This window comes from Metopolophium dirhodum, chromosome 1, assembly GCF_019925205.1.
Source record: "Metopolophium dirhodum isolate CAU chromosome 1, ASM1992520v1, whole genome shotgun sequence".
Taxonomy (NCBI): domain Eukaryota; kingdom Metazoa; phylum Arthropoda; class Insecta; order Hemiptera; family Aphididae; genus Metopolophium; species Metopolophium dirhodum.
This window is the reverse complement of record NC_083560.1, coordinates 15,984,895-16,000,508: the sequence shown is the minus strand read 5'-3', so window position 1 is coordinate 16,000,508 and position 15,614 is coordinate 15,984,895. Positions and strand designations below refer to the sequence as shown.

The 15,614-nt window shown below is 28.2% G+C and overlaps 1 pseudogene; it reads left to right on the top strand.

Moving 5' to 3' along the window:
- Nucleotides 1-1,198: 1,198 nt before the first annotated feature.
- Nucleotides 1,199-10,460, top strand: LOC132933401 (cystathionine beta-synthase-like; annotated as a pseudogene).
- Nucleotides 10,461-15,614: the final 5,154 nt, after the last annotated feature.

Below are 15,614 nucleotides of genomic sequence, written 5' to 3'. Positions count from 1 at the left end.
AGGTAATTTGTTATCTTCTTAATCAAAATTTAGCAATACAATATTATAAACATAATAATATATATACATTATATATTAGGTATATATTTATATGTTAGTGTATGTATACGTGGACTATAATATGAATACAGTTTGTGGTATATAAATATATTACAATTAACGATACCAGTGCAACACAATTTATAATTATTATAATATAAGCATGTATTCACCACTTCATCAGTGAAATACTTACCTACATAATATTCTATTTGTAGGTACGTAATCACTAATCTAGTACATATTCCAATTTCAAAAACTATAATATGGGAATATACAACTTAAATACTTTCTTATAACAATCATCCAACCAAAATTCAATGTTTTCCATATAATCTGTGACCTGTGGTTGTATCACAGAACTATAACGGCATAACGGCTAGATCCAAAAAAAAGTTTTACATTCAATTTCAAATGACAAATTATACACTTGTCTCGCCTTTAAATAGATTAATGAAATTAGTTAATGATGTCCAGGTTGATTTATTTAATTTTCAAGCTTTTGATGGTTCTTGTGATTATATTACCCATTATACATAGTATTATATTAGGTATATATATTATTTTATAATTTATATTATTTATTATTTAATATTTTTTTATTATTATTATTATTATTATTCTATCAAGCTATTATTATTTGAATTATTATCCTAGATATTTTTATTTTATATTAAGATATTATTTTTTGTATTATTATTATTTTCTTATTTGTTTTTGTGTTTAGATTACTGTCATTACAGTCAACTAAATAGATTTAAGTTTACTAATGTAATAACTATTAATTTGTTATTGGGTTCGTCCCGTTTACATTAAAATAAATAAATTAATTAATTAATAACATTAATATTATCAAATATGGTAATATCAATTGATATTACAGTTTATCAATGATAATAATATAATATTAAGAATATCGGAGTAGTTTGATCTACCTTCGTAGTAGTATATAATCGGATAACTGGTATTCGTAGTATTTTACATTCGGAGTAATATGTTCGGAGCATTACATTATCGTGGCAGTAGTAGCAACCCATATAATCCTTGACTTGCACCAGCCTACACGCAGGGGCCAGGACGATTATCAGTGCTTTGCAGTTTGCACTTCATATTCGTTTATCAACGCTCAGTAGCCGACTGGAGGTTATCTGTCATTATTTAATTAAAATTGTTTATCCCGGAGTTTATTCGTTTAAAACTTCATACGATCTGAAATTAGCCTCAGCTCGTTACAGATTACGACAAAGTAAAGTATCGTTTAAAGTTTAAACGTGAACTGACCATTTTATGATACGTTAATTTAATAGTTTTTGTACTGTAAATTTGTACTGTTAAACGAATAATTGGTCAGTCAGGTATTATATGATTAGTGAGTATCTAATTGATGCTAATTATTGTGACAAGTGGCTGCCGGATTAAACAAGTGTATGTGTTGTGCATGTGATTGTAGCGTTACGATGGCAGTTCTAGCTGTAGTATTGGTGAACAAGGCGATTATCAAAGAAGTGAAAATCAAAGATGGATGTATTGGTTACAATAGCGATGTGTATATTGAACAATTCAGACCAGATAAAGGTAGTACAAAGATAAAAATATTCATAGATACACCTCATATTCACAATAAAAATGTGTAAGTAATAATTTAGCACACTTACAGTTTTTAAATTTTTTGAAATAATAAAAATGAAATTTTACTAAATATATTGCACACCATTGGCAATACACCTTTGGTGAAGTTAAATCAAATACCTCAAGCAGAGGACATTGAATGCGGGATTTTTAAGTATTTATAAATATAACATGTAGCTTACATAACCTTTTTTAAAATATTAACTATTGTGTTTAGTGGTATGGTGTGAATTTTTTAATCCCGGTGGTAGTACTAAGAATAGAATCGGATGAACAATGGTTGAAGATGCTGAACGTCAAGGATTGATATAACCTGGAATAACAATAATTGAACCATCATTGGAAAACACGGGTATTTAATTATTTAGTACTTTTAAGTTTTATTTTATCTACTTACTGATATTTTACTATATGAATTGGATTGGCCATGGCTGCTTTGGTTAAGGGATATGGTTCCATGGTAGTGATCCCAATGAAAACGCCACATGAAAAGGTAGATGCTCTACGATTGCTAGGTGCAACAATTGTGCATACACTTACATCAGCTGCTTTTAATGGATTAGATGGTTTGGTACGTGTAGCACTTAAAATACATTTAGAAGATCCTGAAAATACCATAATACTTGATCAGGTAAGAAAATTTGTCAAGTTTGTTGAAAATCAACTAATAACTATTTTTGTTCTTAGTATCGTAACTAATATAATCCACTGGCACATTTTGATGGGACTGGCCAAGAAATATTGGAACAAATAAATAATAAAGTAGATGCAGCAATGGCTGGTACTGGTATAGATGGCACAGTCACAGGCATTGGCAGGAAGTTGAAACAAGCACTTGGAGATAAACGTCGCATAATAGCAGCTGATCCTAATAGTAGCATCTTATCACTGCCTGAAAGTCTTAATGAAACAGATGTATGATGTAGATGGCATTGATTTTGATTTTGTGACAACAGTGTTGGGTAATAATTATTTTATTTTATTTATTTTTATTTTTAGCATACATTACGGGTGTGAGCCCTATTTACATTTAATATTAATACAAGTAATTTATTACAATAGTGGGATATAACAGTGCAATTTACATAAATACACATATACATAAATATACATAAATATTTGATTAGGTTTGTGAGACGGTAAAGGAGGGGTCAGAATTGGCAATAGACATACAGCGCCGAGTGGTTCGTTTAAACCATAGTTAGTGGAGGAGGTAGGTAAATTAAAGGTGGAGTGTTGACGGGTGAAGCGAGGGGGGATATTTAAAGGAATGAGAGAGAGAAGGTGAGGTGAGTCAATCTGCCCATTTATTAATTTGGATAGAAATGTAAGGTTAGAAGCACGCCTACGATCAGCTAGTGAATCTAGTTTTAGATATTCGCGTACTGGTAAATAATTATGAGGAGGACATTCAATACGGAGTACATGACTGGAATATTTTAAGAATTTATTTTGGACACGCTCAAGCATTATTGCGTTTTGTGCAGTATTAGGATCCCAAATGACAGAGCCATATTCAAGAGTAGGCCTAACAAGTGAACAGTACAATGCCATTAGAGGAGATGATAATTTAAACTCAGATGTTATGCGCTTAATAAAACCTAAGATTTTAAGAGATTTGCAGCAGACACGCTCAATGTGTACATTTGGGCTAAGCGTAGGACAGAGAACAAAATCAAGATCAGTGACAGATTTATCTAGTGATTGTAGAATAGTCTCATTAATTGCATATTAAATAATGCCTGATATATTATATTAACATAGACGTAACACAAACTTTCTCACAGTTTTTCGCAAATTTTTTTTATTTATATAAAAATAAATTTAAAAAAAAAAAAGAAAATTATGATTCATGCTCTTTTGTGAAAAATTATTTATGCAAAATATTAAGAGATATTGAAAATGTATTTTTGTATAAATATAACTATTGAGCTATTTATAAAATGTATAAAATAAAATGAAAATATGTTGTTTTAAATATTAATTAGGTATTATATTTCATAACTATAAAAAAATTCTAAGCCTTGGTTAAATGGATATAAACTCTTAAACTCATCAATATTATAATATTCAGGGTTTATCTGCAATGCTAAATTCTTGCTCTATAAAAATCATCAACATTACAACCATGCTCGCTTGTTACATTCATATTTTAAATTTTGTTTTCACCAAATATAGTTTGGATTTAGTTCTTTCATTGTTACCGATGAAAACGTCTCATGTTCCACATCACCGTGTAATTCGTGCTGACAAGTGCAAATAGTTGTATACACATGGTGGATAGGGGCACAGCGGACTTGTGTCCGCCGCATGTAGTCAAATCCCTAATATACCTAAATGAATAAACAATCATATACAATTGGATGATACGCGAGTTACAGGGAATAAGTCAATTTTTATAAATAAAAATATTTTGTTTTGTTTGTAGGTAATTTTACGCTGAGTTGACTGGTGACACTGAAATTTGGATATCTCATTCTTAACAATATTATAAAGAAAGATTTGCAGTGTCACTAGTCAAACCAGCGTAAAATTAACTACAAAACAAAAAAAATATTTTTATTTATAAAATTGACTTATTCAATTTTACCCGCACACCATCCAATTTATCAATCATAAATATTTTTTTAATAATATTTTGCGTTGGGCACATGCCTCTGTGCCTCTAGCCTCTTGCTAATAGCAGCTACTAATATAAACTAAAAAGCTAAAGATTTAAGGATTTTAACATAAAAAATACTTGTTTGTGTCACTATACACAATAGAAGTGAATACAATAATAATTTGGAAGAACAATACCTAGGTAACCAAGAAACAAATTACAGTAGATTCTTAATATGTCGAACGTCGCTATCTCGAATTTTTCGTTATCTCGAACTACTTTGGATTCCCCTTGAAACTACTATTACACTTAATAGTGTTTTGCTCTCGATAACTCGATATAAAATTAATCGTTTTTCGTTATCTTGAGTTCACAAATAATATTTTTGTTACGGATAACATAAATTGTGCAGTGCATTGCATACATTGTGCAGGCAGTGCAGTATAGCGATTGTGATTTAGTGCGTTGGTAGTCACGTTTGTAGTCTTTCGTAGTTCGTTTGTTCGTTTGTAGTGGAATGGAAAAGAAGCGTAAATTAAATGTTCTTTCAATTTCGGACAAAGTTCGTTTAATACAGTTAGTTGAAAAAGGTGACCGTAAAAAATGTGAAATTGCCAAAGAATTCATTTTTTATTATTCAAATTATGTATTTTAGGCATTCGTATTATTTATTATTCATATAAATTATACAACATACATTTATATTAGTTTTTTATTTTTTAATAAAACTCCATATCTCGAAGTTTTCGATATCTCGAACTTTTTTCTGTTCCCCTTGAGATTCGACATAACAAGAATCTACTGTATAATGAAATCTAAATTTTCACTCAAATAGACAACTCTAATTCCAATAATATGTCGCTACTATTACCTCAATTTGCGTTCTAACAAAATATTCAAGTTGTGAACAACATGTACAACCTCTTGATAAAAGCACATTTTTATAATTGTATTTAGTTGATTAAATATTTATAAAATGTGTTCAATGAGTTGAACACTAACGGTCTGTTGTTGCCTATAAAGCATTCAATTCAATAATTATAAATCCTGAAATGTATGACAAATATGTTTAATATTTTTGTCTAAATATTCCCAAAGAATTATTGTTTAAACGAAGGAGTAATATATATCAGTACTATAATCACTCACTTATTTTTAACAGTGATGAATTTTGTTACATAATTAATTTAAACATATCATATTTATTAATTGATTTATATAAAGTAGACTAAGAGTAAAATGTATTGTTGCTAACAATTTACTAAAGAGATATACATTAATAGATTTTAATTCTCTCTGAGTCTGGATAGAAGTCAGATACAGAATAGAGATTGAGTAATGACCAGGGTCGGACTGGGTACCAAGGGCCTCACCGGCAATTTACTTATAAAGGGCCTCAACAATAGTGATAAACAATAATTCGCTTAAAAAAGATGATTAATTTTTTTCACTAAAAATTATCATAAATTAATAAACTTTATAATTTACAAAATCGTTAAAAATGTTATTTATTAATTTAAGGCAAGGAGGAAAATGTAGAAGATTTTATAGAAGAGTATACCTATAGAATCAAACGCTTTGTGTTAATTGTTAAGACATAATATAAACAAATAATGAAATAACAATAATATTTTATTTCATTTTAAATACAACTTTTATAATATTATAATTCAAGGATAGTAATAATTATTAAGAAAAATTTAATTCTAAAATAACAATCGCTTCATTTCATTAGATGTACTTGCAAGCTTATCAATAATGTCATCATAGTTCCATTCGGAAATAATATTTGCCTCAGAATTTATTAAAATTAAGGATTCCAACAAGTCTTGACCAATAAGTGATCTGAGACGAGTTTTGATAATTTTAAGCTTAGAGAAAGAACGTTCACATGAGACTTGGATAAAAGAAATTGTTAATAAAGTTTCATATGCAATATATAAATCTGAGTATGCGCTACTATGTAAATTAAAATCTTTCAATAATTTAATAGCACATGAAATACACTTTTGACAGTTTTGATCAATAGAACAACGTGTTAGAGTTTCTTCTTCATCATTTTCTGAATCAGTGACATTTGATTGATACTCTGTATTATTTGAAATATTATGATAAATAGATGCAAAAGATATTAATTGATCAACTAAACCATCTCGTTCAACACTACTCATTTTTGCTAAAGACTGTAAAGCTCCTTGTGGGATCACACTAGGATCTTCATTTATTCTTTTAAAATTTTTAGGATCCAAGTATGAAGCATCTTGCATAATTGTATTTGAATCACCAAACCTTACACTGATTTGTCTAGATGCAGTATCAATTACAACTTGATAAACACTCACGCGAAACTTGTGTTTATCATTTTCAAAAGCACTTACTGACTCATCTGTTGCAGTTTCATCAAACATTCTTTTAACTTTCCGTGATCGTTTTTGTGATAGTATTGTCTCGATTTCTAATTCAATTTCATTTTTAGTTAAAATATCATTAACAGAACTTGCAAATGATAATGCAGCTTTAAAAATATTTTAAATGTTGATATTGAATCTTTTGCCATATTAGGTAATTGTTTTTCTAAACTATTTAATAATTTATGTGCTGTTAGATAGTCCAATGATACAGTTTGAAGATATTTACTTACAGGTGTAGTGTACTTAAATAATGTTTTAAAAACAAAAGCTACAAGAATTGTGTCAAATTTTAAGAATATTTGCAAAATAGATTGAGCTTCAAAACTAACTTTGGATTCAAATTGATCACTGTACGCTATACTATAAAGTGTTTTTAAAAGCACAACATACCTGTTTACATCAAATATAGTTTCAAGCGCTTTGTCTTTGGCCCACCATCTTGTAATTCCAATTTTTTGTAATCTTCTCAGTGTCTCACGTCCTTCAACCAATTGTTCCAAATTTTCAATCCACTTTGATGTATGTTTATAAGAATTTCCAATAAATACTGCTACCTTTTCTAATAATCCAAAAAATAAGCGTGCTTTTAAGCAACTTGAACATGAGCCAATCATAACTAAATTAAGTGAATGAGCATAACAATGTGTATAAATCATTGAAGGTGACACTTCTTTTAACGCTGCTTGGAGTCCGTTATATCTTCCAGACATATTACTAGCACCGTCAAAAGCTGAACTGATTATATTTCTAATATCTAATCCTAAATTATTCAAAATAGTTTTGACCAATTCAAAATATTGTCTTCCAGCAGTATTACGAATAGGAGTCATACATAATAATCATATATGTATGCATTAATATATTAATATTAATATATATTGTACATAATGTACAATGCCATTTCGTACATATCTAACACAAATTGTAACTTGATCCATTACTCCTACATCTTGGCACGAGTCTACTTCTAAACTAAACTTCCATGCTTCTTTTACTTGAGAAGCGATTGCCAATTGAAATTGATTTCCACAAATATTAATAAGTTTATTAATTGTTGTTTTAGATAAAAAGTTACTAAGTTACCACGCCCTTTAGTATTATGATGAGTTTCTTTTCTTTTTTTACTTGCTTCTATCGATGTATTAACATGGCGATCAAGTACAGGATCATATTTTGCAAGTAGTAAAACTAGTGCAAGAAAATTTCCATGATTAGTATTATTATTACAAGCGAAAATGCTGCTTCATGTTTTCCTCTGAATGCTAGACCCTGAGTTCTAATAAATTTAATAATATCTATTATTCTTCGTAACACTAGCCGTCTTTGTAATACATCTTCACTATGTTTTTTTTCTTCTATGGCTTCCGGAGATAATACAGTGTTTGGAACTAGAAAGTATGAACAAATTAAAATGAATAAAAATATATATTATTGTTTATTTTTTATTTAATATTACCTGATTTATTTTCTTCATCAATATAAGGACCATCAGCTTGTACATCAGCTTGTACATCAGTATTAATTTGGTTTTCTGAAAACATAAAATATTAGTGTTCATGTAATATATAAATATTAAATAATATTAAAAAGTATTCACTACATCTACATTAATTTAAATGGATAATAATTAATTAATAATATTACCTGATTTATCTTCTTCATTAGTATAAGGCCCATCAGCTTGTACATCAGTATTAATTTGGCTTTCTGAAAATATAAAATATAAAAATAACTAAACTACATTAAATTAAATTAAATTAAATAAATATAATTATAATAAAAATTATTTTTAATGTTATATAATATGAATATTTAATAATATTAATTATCATTTTAAAAAAGTTATCAGAGTTATCTTCATAATCTTTATAAAGACTAGTGTCTTGAACGTTTATATTAGAAGTAGATTGCTGATTAGAATCAATAGTTTCTTCAAAAAAATAAACATATTATATATTATTTTATTAGTTTTTACATTCACCTCAGTTTAAACACAAATTTATAAATTAAAAATAAATTTAATTGCTTAACAGTATTTAAAATGTTAAACACATGTAATTTCCAAACGCTTAAAAGCTCATAATTATAATGAGATGAAAATATTAATCAATACCTACCTACTTAAAATAAATACGTTTAACTTCTTGTTTTGTTTTGGAGCATATTATACACATATAGTTATTAGTTATCTTAATATCTTATAATATACTTACGGAATACAAAATATAGTTTTTGTTGACTTGGTGACAAGCCACAAGCAATCAAATCATTTCTTCTTTTGGCTGAACGTTTCGAAGCCCCAGATTGAAATTTACGTTTCTCCATTTAATAATGTAAAAAACAAACATTAAAAAAAACGTATAATAACTAATTAGGTAAACGAGAACACGTATTTAACAAATCGGGTTGATGACGAATGAATAATGATATTTTCAGGGTATATACCATAGAGTAATATAGTAATTACTCGCTATGGTATATACGTATAATTGTGTACTGATTTAAGTACTCCTTAAGCCAATGAGAACTCAGGTTTACAGTTCTAAAAATAAATACCTCTGAAATCCCAATTAATATAATCATATTAACACCGTCGCACTGATAAGACAATAACACAAACTTTGAGACGTAACAAACATGTTTTGTCCGTCTAAACTACTACACTGTATTTATGTTTGATTATTTTTATTTTATAAATTAACATTTGTACATAAATGGCAAATACTGAAATGCACATTACAAATACAGTTCATATTCAATTTTATAATTATGATTTTTCTGTTAGGTAGGGCCCCATATAGTCATACAGATAAGGGGGCCTCACTGGCTAATGCCAGTCTGTTGCATAGGCCAGTCCGACCCTGGTAATGACTAAAGAGTTTCATATCCATAATATAATTGGTTGCCAACAAATAAACAGTTACTAGTAATTAGTAGTAAGCGCAGTTTGTTACACCGTTGAGAAGTTTTTACGATCACCTTAATATGTATCTTTGATGTCAATAGTATTTATAGCCGTGACATAGAGTATAGATTATAAACCATTTTAAATGATAATATTATTATTGAAATAAATATCCGATATCATCACAACTCCCAATATTACTGAATGTATTATATTTTATTGAAAAAAATGTAAACCTTATTTGTATTAACAGCTAAAATTATTTATAAATAATACAACTATCCACTAAGTGTTAAGTGAGCTATTCAGGGATACAATGGCATGCCTGTGTATATAAACATATATTCTATATCCAATCACTAATCACTTGCATACTATTTTTTATTGCAGATATATCAGTTGTAGATGAATGTATACTGATGATAAACACTCTTTTCTGTGGCTAGAAGATTGGCTCGCATAGAAGGATTGTTGTGTGGTAAATATAATATATTAAAAAGCCTACAATAAATACAATACTGAAATAAAAGCATATGAATTAATAGCATGATAATTTATGTTGTATAGGCGGATGCATTTGGCTCTTCAAGTAGCCAAGACTATGAAGAAAGGTCAAAGACTAGTCGTAATATTGTCTGATGGTATTTAAAATTATATGTAAAATTATAAGTTTATTAAATTTAAGATTTAAAAATTTGATTAACTTTTGATAAATTTAACTCATTTGTACTTAATAAGTAAATGTTTTATAGGGTTCCTAACTATTCGGTGTAGTCTACATCAAACTAACTGGCGGATGGTGATTCTACCCACAACGAGACGTTCTACAGCTGTAACTACAAATTTATTTGACACGCTATACCAATACCAATAGTGATTTGTTAACTCTATTTCGATTTTGGTAATTTATTTTCTTATTATATATTATAAGAATCTATTTTTTTTTTTACAGTGTTAAACATCTCGGTAAATGTTTGTGTATATCAAAATAATAGGACAGTTTTTGACTTAAAAATATTGTAACTTGATATAAAACTGTTTTTTTTTTGGTTGAATTATGTTATGTGGGAGGATAACGATGTAGATAATATATTATCAACAATTTGTTATTGTTATTTTGTCATGGAGTTTGTATACGTTGGCTTTGGTAATTGGAAAAAAAAATGCCGGTAAAAAAGTTTAGTGAAAAATGTACCGAAAATCTTATTTTTGTACAGTTCTGCAGTTGTGCTTTGTATTTTAGTGTGTAAGTGTAATGTATAAAATGCTTGTACCTATATTTTCACTTTCCTCGTATAATGTACATAATGCCACTTTAGTGGGGGGCATCGAAAAAATAATATGACTGAAGGATAGAATAACCGATTTTTAAAACTCTATGGACATAAGCATCCAACTATTTGGAAATTAATTAGAAAAATAAAAATGAACATTTCCACAGATGAAGCAAAATTAGCTTTAGATATTGTAGAAAAACATCTGCAAAATGTATGTATACAAATACAAGCGGGCAATATCGGTGTTTTAGATTATCTTACAGCTGTAAGTCATAACATAAGAAAGAGGTGTACCTAATTATAATATTATATTTTTATAGCATTATTATTATAATTATATAGGTACTATAATTGTGTTACATTTTATTATTTTAGACTTGTATTAAATTAAATTTTATTATATTTTAATATGGTATTTAAGTAAATAATTAACATTTTTTATGATATTATATAATTTTTAATGTAACTTTAATGTATTTTTCAATTACATTTTAGCATTTTTACACTTCAATTTTGATATATTTTATTCATTTTTATCGGGACTTTTTTTTCCACGACTCTTGGCTTCTATCATTTCTACATGGAATATGTGTTGTTTGCGATCTATTATAGTAAATGTCTATGATGCACAAAATTGCATAGACCATAGACTAAAATGCTATGCCGGCGGGCAAACTATGTTTACAGTGATGTATTATTATAATAAGTAAATATAATGAAAACGTTGAAATCAAAAACAAGACTAGCTATTAGTAATAATTAGTACATGTTTATTCATAATTAGTTAATTAAATAGTTATTTTATAAAAAAAAAACCATATGTGTTGATTTTAATATTGACATACTTAATTGTAATAATTCTACATTGGCAACAAAGTACATTAATTTAATGATTGAATATGATTTTATTTCTTGTATAAATTCATTTATTAGGGTTAGCCAACATTCTAAATCTTGTATTGACCATATTTTTGTGAAAGGTTTTTCAGTTCAAAATATTAAATCTTTTGTTTTTAACTCAGATTTAACAGATCATTTCATTACTATATTTACTTTTACTAACTCTCAGTGTTTAAACACTGAAGTAAAAATTACTGATTCTAATTATAATAAATATTACATTGGTTTTAAACAACTTGATCAACTTATATTAAATGAGAATTGGCACAAGATATTAAATGTCGATAATGTAAATAATTCAGTAAATATTTTCAATAGTAAAATAAATGATGCAATTATTTAATGTACTAAAGTTTTTAAAAATATTAGAAGTAAAAATCTTAAACTAAAAAAATAAATAACGAAAGGTTTAATAGTTTCTATAAGTAAAAGAGAATTAGTGTTGCATACAGTTGAAAGAAAGCGTCCTTTTGATAGTAAATTTCTAGACTTTTATTTGAAATATAGAAACTTACTTCAATTACTCATAAAAAAGCAAGTAATATGTTTTTTGAAAAAGAAATTTTAAATGCTAAAGGCAATATTAAACAAATTTGGAGTTTAATTAATGAAGCTACTGGAAAAAATAAAGTTACCAATCAATTGTGTTGAAAGTAATAAGTCTACTCTCTCATATGATGAAAAAGAAATTGCAAATGAATTTAATAATTATTTTTGTAATGTAGGCAAAAACATTTCTGATAAAATAATTGAAAAGGGATTTATGTGACTGATTTCAAAGAAGAAAATAAAAATTCTTTTATTCCTAATTCTATATTCTTATTCCCACGTTCTCTTAATGAAATTATAAAGTATATAAATAATCTAAAAGTTTCAACAACTTTTTATGAACATAATTTATCTAATAAAGTTTTAAAAATGACAGCTGCACATATTTCATTACCTCTGTCCCTAATACCTTGCAATATCAACTGGTATTCCTCATTATTTTAAAAAATCAATTATTATTCCTTTGTATAAAACTGGAGATAAAAAACAAAGTAATAATAATTATAGACCTATCTATTTAACTCTTTCAATCTCCAAAATTGTTGAACAGTTATTAAAGAAAGTTATTAAACTTCCTCAATAAATTGAATTTTTTTTCAAACAATCAATTTGGCTTTTTATCTGGAACAGATGCTCTAATTAAGTTTTCTAATTTTATATATACTAACCTGGATAACATCAAAAAAGTTATTGGAATTTTCTTAGATATCAAAAAGCCTTTGAATTTTGGTTATGTTGACCATACAATTTTAGTTAATAAATTAGATTTCTATGGTATAAGAGGAAAAGCCTTAGACTTATTTTCTTCATATTTTGATGATAGGTCACAGTTTGTAAGGATTAATAATACTGTTAATCCTAATTTATTAACAAGACATGGTGTACCACAAGGTACTGTACCTACTTGGTCCTATACTATTTATAATTTATGTAAATGATCTATTTAATTTAAAAATAAGGGCGTCGTTCATAACCGCACACTTTAAAAAAAAAGGCTATCGTTCAAAACTTTTATTCCTTAATCTCGCATATTTTCCCCAAATCAAACCGTTCAATACCGCACATATATCAATAATGTATACATTTATTTAAAATAACATTATCGTTTAGTACCGCACACCAGTTAGTCATATTTAATCATGATCAAAAAACATTAAAAAATTGTATGTACTATTAATAGCAACTAATTTATTGATCACATCATTTGAATCAATTGGTACTCGGTAAATCGTTTTCAACATTCATCAGGATTTCTAAAATGTCTTGGCCCAATGTATTTCTCAAATAGTTTTTATGTATTATTTCGACTTAGAAAAACTCCTTTCACATCCAATCCAACTTATGTCACGGATAACATCACCGTTTATACGCAACGAAGAGACTGGGATATGCATTTGTGTAAAAGTTGTACTTCACAAGCACATCAAAGCAACAAACTACACAATATTTTACATTCATCAATTTTGGATTATGACTGGATGATACTAAATATTATAACAGTATCATAAAAATTAATTTTTTTAATTTTTTTTATTATTTTTTTTTCGGGATTGGGGGGCTTCTGAGCATAATATTGATGGGGGCCTACTGGGAAAATCCGAATTTCCCGATGGGCTTATCCGCCCATGTTCCAGAGACTACGTCTCAAAGTCTCCCTCGACGAGCCCTGCAGCCGACGACAACGTACTAACGCCGCGTCCGACGTAAATCCGGCAAGTCCGACGATTTCTATTTCCATCGTCACTGTTGCCTGTACGACGAAACTGTTTTGTTTTTCGTCGGATTCTCTTAGGACACGGGCACACGGCATGACACGGCCGCCCGACAACAATAATAATATTATTAATTATAAATTATAATAATATTATTATAATAATAATCGGTTCTGTTATTTTCAAAAATACCGTCGTGTTTACGTGTGTCAGTGCCAGCCCCGCAAATTATATTATATTCTGAATATCACTTTAACTATAAATAATCCTAATAATATAATCCCTATAGTACTCAAATGCGACCAGTGTGGAAGTGTGATTTTCTGAGGAAACTGCTTGTGATCGACGAAAATCAATATAGTAGGTAGCAATATTACTATACATACCTATATTGGCTATATTACTCATTATTGGCTTGAAAATACTCAAACATATATTTTATATTCTAAATTTAATTATGAGAAAAATGAATCTGTACCACCATTGATTATAAATACTACTATAATACTTGTATAGTATTAATTATTATAGTCAATTATACTCAATAGTACCACGTAGGCATTGGCGCAACTATGGGGCTAGGGGGGCTTAGCCCCCATGACCAAGATTTAGCCCCCCCAAATATCCCTTATTGATTTAGATATAATCTCCCTATAGGTTATTTTTAATAAATAGTTTTGTTAGCCCCCCCCCCAGAATTTTAACTCTAGTGCGCCTATGCAACGTAGATACCTACTTACTTGGAAAATTGTTTATCGTCGACGGCACGATAATATATCTGTGGTCGACGATAACCGATGACGGTACACAATATAGCTATAGTATATATAACATATTATAAATAGTATAATAATATTATTTTGCTTTCGTCATTTAATTATTAACGAAAATATTAAAAATACTCTTTTGTAATGAACTACGAAAATAATAATTTTGATACAGCCTACAAAAGGTTACATGGACAACGCTCGTATTTAAGCGCATCTCTTTACTTTATAAATATCCGAAATTAATATTTAAAAAAAAATAATATTATTTTGTATCAAATGAAATTTCACATTTATCTATAGATTACAACGTTTTTTTCTGTGTTAGAATGATTAAAATCATTCTTGTCTGAATTTTAAAAACAAGGCTGATAGCCGATAGGTAATATTTTTTTTCACGGGCTTTTACTTACAAAAACTATACTGAATACGTCGGATATTTCTGTATCATGTCGTATATTGTTTGTAACTAAGTAAGTAGGTACCTACCTACTCATTTTGTGCCTGATATAAAAGTACAAATTGGATTTGATTAGTTTATAAATACAAATATAGATTTCTAACAAGACCTTTAAGTTTATAAGCTAATAAAAAAAAAAGTAAGTCTGTTGGAAAATAAAATAAATACGGGGCCCCGCAAAATTCTGCACCGGGCCCCGAAATCCATTGTGCAGGCGTGTGTGTGTGTCGCGTATTAATAATATATTATAATAAATTGTGTATAGTTCGCCGAGACGAAAATATGTTTTGACGGAACACGGAAAATGTAATATCGAAGTGCTGCCGTGGCAGTGCCGGGTACATTAAAAATTATTGTTTGAGC